This window comes from Erpetoichthys calabaricus, chromosome 4, assembly GCF_900747795.2.
Source record: "Erpetoichthys calabaricus chromosome 4, fErpCal1.3, whole genome shotgun sequence".
NCBI classification, from domain to species: Eukaryota; Metazoa; Chordata; class Cladistia; order Polypteriformes; family Polypteridae; genus Erpetoichthys; species Erpetoichthys calabaricus.
The window spans coordinates 186642668-186657667 of record NC_041397.2 but is presented as its reverse complement, the minus strand read 5'-3'; the positions used below and the strand labels follow the sequence as shown (position 1 = coordinate 186657667).

Here is a 15000-nt window from a genome sequence, read left to right as displayed (position 1 = left end):
ATTGATTCAAAACGGGACGCGCAATTTCATTCTCAAACGCGGCACGATTCCGTATTTTAAAGGACGGGTGGCAACCCTACAGTGCCAGGTAACCACCCATACAATCAGATTGTGATTCAGACTAGGAATGCAATGAATGTAATTACCCCGATCTACATACAAGGCGAAAGTCTTGCAACATTCAAAGATGATGGTTTGGGATAAGTACACCATACAACATAAAAGAGCTTATGAAGCCTTGAACCGAAAAAAAGCAAGATCTCAGAGATCGTAAAAAAAAAAATAGGAGGTAATGTCGTTTTACTCGCTGTACATTTTAGTCAAACATTACCAGTTATTCCACGAGGGAGACCAGCAGATGAACTCAACGCATGTTTAAAATCCATGCTTCTCCCACGCTCGGTTATATGTCGCGTGTTCTCCGGTAGGTGCACCAAAAAATGTATACATTTAAGCATGTAATAGGCAAACAAAAAATGAGGTATACCCGAAGGCACTGCAGTAGTACTTAATGTAACTTTACTTCTTAAATGTTAATGTTTGACTGTTTAATAATTTATACGCTTCTTATATGTTGTTCAAATTCTTTTATCAAAATACCAGTGACAGCGCAATGCACGATAACATGGAGTGAATACACCATACGCATCCGCCCACGGCTGCCCTGCTGTGCGCAGATACCAGTTGATTCTACAATAAAATAAAATAAACATAAAAAGAGTAAAACAATCATCACCCATAAAGCGTGTGTGTGTGTATATATGTGTATATATATATGTTGATATGTGGATGTGTATATGTATATATCACCCATAAAGCGGATAGTAGACGTGACGTACTATTTGTGTACCACATTTCAAGTGTATAGGTGAAACGGTTTGCGAGCTACAGGTCATTTAAAATCCTGGACAGACACACAAGTTGCCACGGTAGCAAATTACAGAAGAAGATTTTACTGTTTAATAATTTATATTTATATGAAATGTGCTTCTTATATATTACTTCATATTCTCATATGATTATGATGTTAATGTTTATATTGATTTCTGTGTTATTAAAACTGCATGTATGTGTGTATATGTATATATATATATATATATATATATATATATATATATATATATATATATATATATATATATATATATATATATATACACTAGCAAAATACCCGCGCTTCGCAGCGGAGAAGTAGTGTGTTAAAAAGGTTATGAAAAAAAAAGGAAACATTTTAAAAATAACGTAACATGATTGTCAATGAAAGCCCGTTTCAGTCAGTAAGTCTTATGTGTGTGTTTATGTATGTGTGTATATATATGTAGATGTGTATATGTAGATATGTATATATATGTATATGTATATAAATGTTTATGTGTGTGTGTATATTATATATATAATATATATATATATATATATAATATATATATATATATATATATATATATATTATATATATATATATATATATATATATATATATATAAAAGACAGCAACAGTTATAACAATGACAACACTATTACATTGACAATCATGTTACGTTATTTTTAAAATGTTTCCTTTTTTTTTCATAACCTCTTTAACACACTACTTCTCCGCTGCGAAGCGCGGGTATTTTGCTAGTATACATATACATATTTGTATATCTACATATATATACACATATATACATATATATATACATATACATATTTGTATATCTACATATATATAAACATATATACATATATATACATATTTGTATATCTACATACATACACATATATCTATCTATCTATCTATCTATATATATATATATATATATATACACACATATATATATACACATACATATATATATATATATATATATATATATAGCTGATTAGCCAGTGGATTCGCTCACTGAGTGCAAGAGAAAAAAATAAAATGTATGTATAAAATAAGTTAAATTGCCAAATTTATTTTTCCACAAATAAAGAGCACTTACAATAACATAGAAATCAATATAAACAACATTAACATCATTATAATTTGAGAATATGAAGTAATATATAAGAAGCACATTGCATATAAATAAAAATTATTAAACATTAAAATGTTCTTCTATAAAACAGTACTGTGGCTATTAGTTTGTCTGTCCAGGATTTTAAATGAGCTGTAGCTCGCAAACCGTTTCACCCATTGACTTGAAATTTGGTACACAGATACTACGTCACGTCTACTATTCGCTTTCCCACACATATGAACACATATATATATATATATATATATATATATACACACATACATATACACACACATACACATATATACATATACATACATAGTGCGTTGCAACACAGGCTGTGATTGTTACATGGGAGGGAGACGACAAATCACAGCTTCCCGCTTTGTAATCGGGCTTGTGATTGCTGCTTTGACGGATGTCCAGATCCCACAGTATTTCCCCTTAGGAGAGGCGTTAGGCAAGTGTAATTGAATAGCGGTGGTGCAAGTTATTACTCTTTTTATCTTTATTTTATTTTATTGTAGAATCAACTCACAGCTGCGCGCACCAGTGCGTGCGTGGCGGATGCGTACAGCTGACGTTTTCATTGTCTACCACCTTCGCTAATCATTCTTGAGGCAGATTGAAGACTTAAGTGCCAGCTTAACTGAAAAATTAAAGAAAACATACTAAGTTTTAAAAGAAATCAGTTTTAACGGGAAAAGATGCCGACGAAAGAAGAGAAGCAGCGGGACGCTAGGGTCAAGAGCTGCTCATTAAGCAGCAAGCGCATCAACCTCTGAGCAAACGAATGGTAAATGTACAGAGAAAGAGGATAAATACTATGAATGGTCATGTGAAGTGTATTCACTCCACGTTATCGTGGAGTGCGCTGTTACTGGTATTTTGATAAAAGAATCTGAATAACATATAAGAATCGTATAAATTATTAAACAGTAAAACATTAACATTTAAGAAGTAAAGATACATTGAGTAGTACTGTAGTGCTTTCGGGTATAGTACATTTTTTGTTTGCCCATTACATGCATAAATGTATACATTTTTTGGTGTACCTACCCAAGAACACGCGACATGACCCGGCAGTTAAAAATTTATCGCTCCAGCAATTTTAACTCTGTTACAAAGTCATCTAATATGGTATTGCAAACGGCAGCGGGAGCGTTTCTATAAACTCAATTTAAACTTACTGTTTACACCGTGCTTTGAAGATGCATAGTATGCGACACGTGTTTCGCCGTAATTGTGGGCTCATCAGGAGTACACAGTCACTGCACTCCCTTACGGGAATCGATCCTCGGACGTAGAGGCGAAGCCCCTAACGTTGTGCCATGGCGTGAGGTTCGTTCATTTGACAGCATGTAGATCGGGGTAATGACACTGCAGGCATTCGTAGTCTGATTCACAATCTGATTGTATGGGTGGTTACCTACCAGGTAACGGTTGTGGTTGGTGAGCAAGTCGGCTAACTTCTGCCACGGTGCCCTCTTTCAGTTGCGAGAAGCAGATCATACAATGGTTGAAATAGTTTAATATATATAGCAAAATCACCGCGCTTCGCAGGGGCGAATATGGTATTGCAAACGGCAGTGTTTCTATAAACTTAAACTTACGGTTTACACCATGCCTTGTTTCATATTCTTTTCCTACCTTATCAATTGTGTAATGTGTTTTTTGAACAGGTTTGATTAATGCAAGTGATCACTCCTGCTGCGTTCAGTCACTTCACGTGAGCCAGTCTCTTGTGTGATGTTGCGATGTCCACGGGTTTATTTAATGTTAGCTAAGACCCGGCAGTTAAAAGTTTCTCGCTACAGCAATTTTAACTCTGTTACAAAGTGATGCAAACTGTCGTTTATACCTCGTGTCTTCTCATTAAACTTGTATCTCGCGAATATGGCATTGCAAACGGCAGCGGGAGCGTTTCTATAAAGTTAAGGTTACGGTTTACACCGTGCTTTTTTATACCTCGTGTCTTCTCATTAAACTTGTATCTCGCGAATATGGTATTGCAAACGGCAGCGTGAGCGTTTCTATAAAGTTAATTTAGACTTACGGTTTACACCGTGCTTTTTTATACCTCGTGTCTTATGAAGATGCTTGTATGCGTCACTCACTCGCTTCTTATTGTTTCGCTGCCTTGTCAATTGTGTAATGAATGTTTTCTTCTGCGCTCTTTGGGGCTCCTCCTTCTTTTCTACGTACTGAGTTCACAGTCAGTTCACGTGATTACGTGGGAGGCGTGATGACGCGACACGCAACTCAGTCTCCTACGGCCATCTTGCTGCCTACCATTACAGTATATGGACAAAAAATAGGTTCCAGTTATGACCATTGCGCGTATAATTTTGAAATGAAAACTGCCTAACTTTTGTAAGTAAGCTGTAAGGAATGAGCCTGCCAAATTTCAGCCTTCCACCTACACGGGAAGTTGGAGAATTAGTGATGAGTGAGTGAGTCAGTCAGTCAGTCAGTGAGTCAGTGAGGGCTTTGCCTTTTATTAGTATAGATTTCACTCCTGAATAATGATGTTAAGATACTCTCAAAAATCCTAGCTAGAAGGATGGAGAAAGTGCTGCCCTCGGTAATATCACAAGATCAAACTGGATTTATGAAAGGCCAACATCTATCTTCAAATCTCCGACGCTTGTTTAATGTTATATATTCACCAGCAAAATCAAACACCCCAGAGATATTACTATCATTAGACACAGAAAAGGCATTTGACATGATCGAATGGAATTACCTTTTCACTGCATTGGAGAAATTTGGGTTTGGCCCGAATATTTGTGCTTGGATCAAACTACTGTATACCAGTCCAGAAGCTTCAGTTTGTATTAATAAAATTTGCTCAGACTACTTTAAACTAGAACGTGGTACCAAACAAGGATGTCCCTTGTCGCCACTGTTGTTTGCAATCGCTATTGAACCACTGGCGGTTCACTGCCGAAATTCTTATCAGATAAAGGGGATTGTCAGAGAAGGACTGGAACAGAAAATTTCTCTATATGCAGATGATATGGTCTTATATATATCGGACCCAGAAAACACTGTCCCTGCTGTTTTAACAACACTAACAGAATTTCAAAAGATATCTGGTCTTAGAATTAATCTGAATAAAAGTATATATACTCTTTTCAGTGAACTCACAAGCATATAATATTAAATTAGACACCCTACCTTTTACCACAGCAGATCAGTTTAAATACCTAGGGGTAAATATCACAAGTAAACATAAAGCTCTTTATCAACAAAATTTTGGCGTCTGTATGGAAAAAATTAAGCAAGACTTGCATAGATGGTCAACCCTTCATCTCACTCTAGCCGGAAGAATTAACATTGTTAAGATGAATATCCTTCCTAAACTTCTCTTTTTATTTCAAAACATTTCAATATATATCAATAAATCGTTTTTTAAACAGTTAGATTCAATAATAACCTCATTCATTTGGAACTCAAAACACCCACGTATCCGAAGAGCGACCCTACAAAGACCTCAGGCAGAAGGTGGTATGGCTTTACCTAATTTTCAGTTTTATTACTGGGCAGCAAACATACAAGCCATAAAAACCTGGACACAAATAAATGCATATACACAGGCTTGGTCTGCAATAGAAGTAAAATCCTGTAGTACTTCTTTATATTCCCTGCTCTGCTCTCCAATAAATGAAAGTTATCATAAATATACTAATAACCCAATTGTGCTTTACTCACTCAGAATATGGAACCAAATTAGGAAGCATTGTAAGATGGAAAATCTTTTATCAGTGGCACCTCTGCAAGGGAACCACCTCTTTCAACCTTCGCAAGTATATCCAGTTTTTAATACCTGGAAAAGTTTTGGGATTAAAATGCTCAGAGATCTTTATATAGACAACATATTTACATCTTTTGAACAATTACGTTCAAAATTTAACCTCCCAGCTACACATTTCTTTTACTATCTTCAAATTAGAAATTTTGTTAAACAGAAATTGCCCGATTTCCCCCACCTTGCACCCTCCACAATGCTGGAAAAAATACTGCTCAATTCCGAGGAAACAAACACTATTTCCGCAATATATAAAATCTTATTAGAGTCCCTACCTTTCAAAGATCCAAGAGGACATTGGGAAGAAGATCTCTTAATCAATATATCAGAAAAGGAGTGGAAGGTAGCAAAGCAGAGAATTCACTCGAGTTCTATATGCGCAAAGCATAGAATTATTCAACTAAAAATTATATATCGAGCTCATCTGTCTCGCTTAAAACTGTCCAAAATGTTTCCAGGCCAGGATCCAACCTGCGAGCGCTGCAACCAAGCTCCTGCCTCACTGGGTCACATGTTCTGGGCCTGCACCAAACTAACATCATTTTGGACAAAAATTTTTAAGTGCCTCTCAGACAGCCTTAGTATCACAATCCCTCCTAACCCACTAACAGCTGTGTTTGGTGTCCTTCCAGATGGACTGGAATTGGAGAAGGACAAGCAAACGGTGATTGCATTCACTACACTCTTGGCAACTCTTTGTTAAATTGGAAGAATCCTAATTCTCCTCTTATAAGTCAGTGGGAAACCGATGTTTTATATTATTTGAAATTGGAAAAAATCAAATTTTCAGTTAGAGGATCTGTACAAAATTTTTTCAAAACATGGCAGGATTTAATCAATATTATTTTAGAATAAGAGAAATAACTATTATTGCATTTAACTCCCTTCTCCATATCTTATTTATATAGATATTTACTTCTCCCCTTCTTTTGTCTAATGTTGCCTTATTAAAAAGCTTAAAGAAATTTTCCTTTAGCTAAGATCTCCTTCTCAGGGGTGGGGTTTGATTTGTTTTCAAATTTGTTGGGTTATAAATTGATCTGTTTGTATGGAATGATTACAATGAAAAATAATAAAATAAAAATATTAAAAAAAAAACAAAAAAAAACTGTTCTATAACATTTCAGTAATTATTTACTACTCTAATTTTGATCTTTCTGATCATAAAATATGTCATTATGATAGCAATTGATTAGATAAATTCATAATTGCAGAATTACGGTATTTGAGGTTTCTAGTACAGTCTCTCTTTCTTTTGCATGATTTGGCTCAAAAACTAATCAGCATCTCATAACATGTTTAAGTTTCGAATTTGGTATTTTTCCGTCTACCCATTTTAGCTCTAGACTGTCCTCAAAATGGATACATATATATATACATACATACATATATACATACACACACACACACACACATATATATATATATATATATCTATATCTATATATATATATATATATATATATATATATATATATATACAGGTGCTGGTCATAAAATTAGAATATCATGACAAAGTTGATTTATTTCAGTAATTCCATTCAAAAAGTGAAACTTGTATATTAGATTCATTCATTACACACAGACTGATGTTTAATCAAATCTTTATTTCTTTTAATTTTCATTATTATAACTGACAACTAATGAAAGTCCCAAATTCAGTATCTCGGAAAATTAGAATATTGTGAAAAGGTTCAATACTGAAGACACCTGGTGCCACACTCTAATTAGCTAATTAACTCAAAACACCTGCAAAAGCCTTTAAATGGTCTCTCAGTCTAGTTCTGTAGGCTACACAATCATGGGGAAGACTGCTGACTTGACAGTTGTCCAAAAGACGACCATTGACACCTTGCACAAGGAGGGCAAGACACAAAAGGTCATTGCTAAAGAGGCTGGCTGTTCACAGAGCTCTGTGTCCAAGCACATTAATAGAGAGGCGAAAGGAAGGACAAGATGTGGTAGAAAAAAGTGTACAAGCAATAGGGATAACCGCACCCTGGAGAGGATTGTGAAACAAAACCCATTCAAAAATGTGGGGGAGATTCACAAAGAGTGGACTGCAGCTGGAGTCAGTGCTTCAAAAACCACCACGCACAGACGTATGCAAGACATGGGTTTCAGCTGTCGCATTCCTTGTGTCAAGCCACTCTTGAACAAGAGACAGTGTCAGAAGCGTCTTGCCTTTGGACTGCTGCTGAGTGGTCCAAAGTTATGTTCTCTGATGAAGGTAAATTTTGCATTTCCTGTGGAAATCAAGGTCCCAGAGTCTGGAGGAAGAGAGGAGAGGCACAGAATCCACGTTGCTTGAGGTTCAGTGTAAAGTTTCCACAGTCAGTGATGGTTTGGGGTGCCATGTCATCTGCTGGTGTTGGTCCATTGTGTTTTCTGAGGTCCAAGGTCAACGCAGCCGTCTACCAGGAAGTTTTAGAGCACTTCATCCTTCCTGCTGCTGACGAACTTTATGGAGATGCAGATTTCATTTTCCAACAGGACCTGGTTTAAGGACCATGGTATCCCTGTTCTTGATTGGCCAGCAAACTCGCCTGACCTTAACCCCATAGAAAATTTATAGGGTATTGTGAAGAGGAAGATGCAATATGCCAGACCCAACAATTCAGAAGAGCTGAAGGCCACTATCAGAGCAACATGGGCTCTCATAACACCTGAGCAGTGCCACAGACTGATCGACTCCATGCCACGCCGCATTGCTGCAGTAATCCAGGCCAAAGGAGCCCCAACTAAATATTAGGTGCTGTACATGCTCATACTTTTCATGTTCATACCTTTCAGTTGGCCAACATTTCTAAAAATCCTTTTTTTGCATTGGTCTTAATTGATATTCTAATTTTCCGAGATACTGAATTTGGGACTTTCATTAGTTGTCAGTTATAATCATCAACATTAAAAGAAATAAACATTTGAAATACATCAGTCTGTGTGTAATGAATGAATCTAATATACAAGTTTCACTTTTTGAATGGAATTACTGAAATAAATCAACTTTGTCATGATATTATAATTTTATGACCAGCATCTGTATATATATATATATATATATATATATATATATACTGTGGTGCCCGGCGGGTGTCCATGCCCGGCCGGGACGCCAAGGAGGAGTGGAGGAGGGCTTGTGCCTCCTCCAGGACACGAGGGGGCGTCCACCCTGGTGGCTTTGGGGACCGCCAGGGGGCGCACCAATGCCTTGGGAGTGTTGTCCCTCAGTACTTCCGCCACACCGGGAAGTACTGGGGGGAAGAGACTTGAGGGCACCCGGTGGACTTCTGGCCTCACCTTGGGAGCTTCCGTCACACAGGGGTGTGGCTACGGAGGCCCTAATGATGCACCTGGAGCCCATCCGGGGCACATAAAAGGGGCCGCCTCCCTCCAGTGAGGAGCGAGAGTCGGGAGGAAGAAGACGAAGCGTGTTGGAGAGGAGTGGAGGCGGACCAAAGAGACTGTGAAAGGCATTGTTGTGGCCAGGACTTGTGAAAGGGTGATTGGTGCTTTGTGCACTGGGTTGTGCACTTTATTGTAAATATGATGTTTAATAAACGTGTGGAGGACTTTAATACGGTGTCCATCTGTCTGTGTCCGGGCAGCTTATCACAATATATATATATATATATATATATATATATATATATTTGCAGTTGGAGATCCACGAAGGGAGAAAAAAACGAATCACGTATCATAAAATAATTTTATTCCTGAGCTTTCAACCCCCATCAGGGGTCTTCATCAGAGGATAATGCTTAGACTTACAAGAATCAAAGGCAATATACAGCAACACATTCGGGGTGGGGGGGGGGGGGGTGTTTGGGTGGAGGTGACTAAGTCAGTATGATCAAGGGGGTGGGGGGGGTTGTATAGTTTAATTATTGTGTACATGTCCTTCTTAAGTTGGCATATGCTGGATTTATGTCCAAGTGTCTGTTGATAGCTCAGGAATAAAATTATTTTATGATACGTGATTCGTTTTTTTCTCCCTTCGTGGATCTCCAACTGCAAATATGCAAATCGTATCACAGACCTTCTCTTCCATTCATATATATATATATAGGTCCCGCCCTCTCTGTCTTGTGTGACGCGTCAGGCGGCCTTTGAACCATCTGCTTTGAAGCATTGCACCGTGCCCCGTGCATGCACACTTCACCAGAAGACACACACACACGGATGCACACAGGGGTTTTATTAAAGAGTATATATATATATATATATATATATATATATATATATATATATATATATACAGTTGGGTCCATAAATATTTGGACAGAGACAAGTTTTTTCTAATTTTGGTTCTGTACATTACCACAATGAATTTTAAATGAAACAACTCAGATGCAGTTGAAGTGCAGACTTTCAGTTTTAATTCCGTGGGGTGAACAAAACAATTGCATAAAAATGTGAGGTAACTAAAGCATTTTTTTAACACAATCCCTTCATTTCAGGGGCTCAAAAGTAATTAGACAATTGACTGAAAGGCTACTTCATGGGCAGGTGTGGGCAAGTCCGTCATTTTGTCATTATCAATTAAGCAGATAAAAGGCCTGGAGTTGATTTGAGGTGTGGTGCTTGCATGTGGAAGATTTTGCTGTGAACAGACAACATGCGGTCAAAGGAGTTCTCCATGCAGGTGAAAGAAGCCATCCCTAAGCTGCGAAAACGGAAAAAACCCATCCGAGAAATTGCTACAATATTACGAGTGGCAAAATCTACAGTTTGGTACATCCTGAGAAAGAAAGCAAGCACTGGTGAACTCAGCAACGCAAAAGACCAGGACATCCATGGAAGACAACAGTGCTGAATGATCGCAGAATCATTTCCATGGTGAAGAGAAACCCCTTCACAACAGCCAACCAAGTGAACAACACTCTCCAGGGGGTAGGCATATCGATATCCAAGTCTACCATATAGAGAAGACTGCATGAAAGTAAATACAGAGGGTGCACTGCAAGGTGCAAGCCACTCATAAGCCTCAAGAATAGAAAGGCTAGATTGGACTTTGCTAAAGAACATCTAACACAGCCAGCACAGTTCTGGAAAAACATTCTTTGGACAGATGAAACCAAGATCAACCTCTACCAGAATGATGGCAAAAAAAAGTATCTAGAAGGGGTGGAACAGTTCATTATCCAAAGCATACCACATCATCTGTAAAACACGGTGGAGGCAGGGTGATGGCTTGGGCGTGCATGGCTGCCAGTAGCACTGGGACACTAGTGTTTATTGATGATGTGACACAGGACAGAAGCAGCCGAATGAATTCTGAGGTGTTCAGAGACATACTGTCTGCTCAAATCCAGCTAAATGCAGTCAAATGATTGGGCGGTGTTTCATGATACAGATAGACAATGACCCAAAACATACAGCCAAAGCAACCCAGGAGTTTATTAAAGCAAAGAAGTGGAAAAGTCAGTCACATGATCTTAACCCAATTGAGCATGCATTTCACTTGTTGAAGACTAAATCAGACAGAAAGGCCCACAAACAAATAGCAACTGAAAGCCGCTGCAGTAAAGGCCTGGCAGAGCATTAAAAAGGAGGAAACCCAGCATTTGGTGATGTCCGTGAGTTCAAGACTTCAGGCTGTCATTGCCAGTGAAGGGTTTTCAACCAAGTATTAGAAATGAACATTTTATTTCCAGTTATTTAATTTGTCCAATTACTTTTGAGCCCCTGAAATGAAGGGATTGTGTTAAAAAAATGCTTTAGTTACCTCACATTTTTATGCAATCGTTTTGTTCACCCCACCGAATTAAAGCTGAAAGTCTGCACTTCAACTGCATCTGAGTTGTTTCATTTAAAATTCATTGTGGTAATGTACAGAACCAAAATTAGAAAAAAGTTGTCTCTGTCCAAATATTTATGGACCTAACTGCATATATATATATATATATATATATATATATATATATATATATAGTGGGTACGGAAAGTATTCAGACCCCCTTCAATTTTTCACTCTGTTATATTGCAGCCATTTGCTAAAATCATTTAAATTAATTTTTTTCCTCATTAATGTACACACAGCACCCCATATTGACAGAGAAAAAAAAAGAATTTTTGAAATTGTTGATTTATTAAAAAAGAAAAACTGAAATATCACATAGTCCTAAGTATTCAGACCCTTTGCTCAGTATTTAGTAGAAGCACCATTTTGAGCTAATACAGCCATGAGTCTTCTTGGGAAAGATGCAACAAGTTTTTTACACCTGGATTTGGGGATCCTCTGCCATTCCTCCTTGCAGATCCTCTCCAGTTCTGTCAGGTTGGATGGTAAACGTTGGTGGACAGCCATTTTTAGGTCTCTCCAGAGATGCTCAATTGGGTTTAAGTCAGGGCTCTGGCTGGGCCATTCAAGAACAGTCACAGAGTTGTTGTGAAGCCACTCCTTCGTTATTTTAGCTGTGTGCTTAGGGTCATTGTCTTGTTGGAAGGTAAACCTTCGGCCCAGTCTGAGGTCCTTAGCACTCTGGAGAAGGTTTTTGTCCAGGATATCCCTGTACTTGGCCGCACTCATCTTTCCCTTGATTGCAACCAGTCGTCCTGTCCCTGCAGCTGAAAAACACCCCCACAGCATGATGCTGCCACCGCCATGCTTCACTGTGGGGACTGTATTGGACAAGTGATGAGCAGTGCCTGGTTGTCTCCACACATACCGCTTAGAATTAAGGCCAAAAAGTTCTATCTTGGTCTCATTAGACCAGAGAATCTTATTTCTCACCATCTCAGAGTCCTTCAGGTGTCTTTTAGCAAACTCCATGCGGGCTGTCATGTGTCTTGCACTGAGGAGAGGCTTCCGACAGGCCACTCTGCCGTAAAGCCCTGACTGGTGGAGGGCTGCAGTGATGTTTGACTTTCTACAACTTTCTCCCATCTCCTGACTGCATCTCTGGAGCTCAGCCAAAGTGATCTTTGGGTTCTTCTTTACCTCTCTCACCAAGGCTCTTCTCCCCCGGTAGCTCAGCTTGGCCGGACGGCCAGCTCTAGGAAGGGTTCTGGTCGTCCCAAACGTCTTCCATTTAAGGATTATGGAGGCCACTGTGCTCTTGGGAACCTTAAGTGCAGCAGAATTTTTTTTGTAACCTTGGCCAGATCTGTGCCTTGCCACAATTCTGTCTCTGAGCTCTTCAGGCAGTTCCTTTGACCTCATGATTCTCATTTGCTCTGACATGCATTGTGAGCTGTAAGGTCTTATATAGACAGGTGTGTGGCTTTCCTAATCAAGTCCAATCAGTATAATCAAACACTGCTGGACTCAAATGAAGGTGATCTCAAGGATGATCAGAAGAATGGAAAGCACCTGAGTTAAATATATGAGTGTCACAGCAAAGGGTCTGAATACTTAGGACCATGTGATATTTCAGTTTTTCTTTTTTAATAAATCTGCAACAATTTCAAAAATTCTTTTTTTTGTCTGTCAATATGGGGTGCTGTGTGTACATTAATGAGGAAAAAAATTAATTTAAATGATTTTAGCAAATGGCTGCAATATAACAAAGAGTGAAAAATTGAAGGGGGTCTGAATACTTTCCGTACCCACTGTATATATATATTCATCCATTATCCAACCCACTATATCCTAACTACAGGGTCATGGGGGTCTGGTGGAGCCAAACCCAACCAACACATGGCGCAAGGCAGGAAACAAACCCGAGGCAGGGCGCCAGCCCACCGCAGACACACTGTATATATACAGTATATATATATATATATATATATATATATACATATATACAGTATATGTATATATATATATATATATATATATATATATATATATATATATATATATACAGTATATATATATATACTGTATACTGTACACTCGCACATATAAACATTATATATATACACACAGTGCATCCGGAAAGTATTCACAGCGCATCACTTTTTCCACATTTTGTTATGTTACAGCCTTATTCCAAAATGGATTAAATTCATTTTTTTCCTCAGAATTCTACACACAACACCCCATAATGACAATGTGGAAAAAGTTTACTTGAGATTTTTGCAAATTTATTAAAAATAAAAAAATTGAGAAAGCACATATACATAAGTATTCACAGCCTTTGCCATGAAGCTCAGAATTGAGCTCAGGTGCATCCTGTTTCCCCTGATCATCCTTGAGATGTTTCTGCAGCTTAATTGGAGTCCTCCTGTGGTAAATTCAGTTGATTGGACATGATTTGGAAAGGCACACACCTGTCTATATAAGGTCCCACAGTTGATAGTTCATGTCAGAGCACAAACCAAGCATTAAGTCAAAGGAATTGTCTGTAGACCTCCAAGACAGGATTGTCTCGAGGCACAAATATGGGGAAGGTTACAGAAAAATTTCTGCTGCTTTGAAAGGTCCCAATGAGCACAGTGGCCTCCACCATCCATAAGTGGAAGAAGTTCGAAACCACCAGGACTCTTCCTAGAGCTGGCCGGCCATCTAAAGGGCCTTAGTCAGGGAGGTGACCAAGAACCCGATGGTCACTCTGTCAGAGCTCCAGAGGTCCTCTGTGGAGAGAGGAGAACCTTCCGGAAGGACAACCATCTCTGCAGCAATCCACCAATCAGGCCTGTATGGTAGAGTGGCCAGACGGAAGCCACTCCTTAGTAAAAGGCACATGGCAGCCCGCTTGGAGTTTGCCAAAAGGCACCTAAAGGACTCTCAGACCATGAGAATGAAAATTCTCTGGTCTGATGAGACAAAGAATGAACTCTTTGGTGTGAATGCCAGTCGTCACGTTTGGAGGAAACCAGGCACCGCTCATCACCAGGCCAATACCATCCCTACAGTGAAGCATGGTGGTGGCAGCATCATGCTGTGGGGATGTTTTTCAGCGGCAGGAACTGGGAGACTAGTCAGGATAAAGGGAAAGATGACTGCAGCAATGTACAGAGACATCCTGGACGAAAACCTGCTCCAGAGCGCTCTTGACCTCCGACTGGGGCAACGGTTCATCTTTCAGCAGGAAAACGACCCTAAGCACACAGCCAAGATATCAAAGGAGTGGCTTCAGGACATCTCTGTGAATGTCCTTGAGTGGCTCAGCCAGAACCCAGACTTGAATCCGATTGAACATCTCTGGAGAGATCTTAAAATGGCTGTGCACCGACGCTTCCCATCCAACCTGATGGAGCTTGAGAGGTGCTGCAAAGAGGAATGGGCGAAACTGGCCAAGGATAGGTGTGCCAAGCTTG

The 15000-nt window shown here is 38.9% G+C and overlaps 1 protein-coding gene across 1 annotated transcript in view; it reads right to left on the bottom strand.

The window, feature by feature from the left end:
• atp10a (ATPase phospholipid transporting 10A) overlaps positions 1–15000 on the bottom strand; it is a 268627-nt gene that overhangs the window by 48053 nt on the left and 205574 nt on the right. The window lies entirely within an intron of this gene.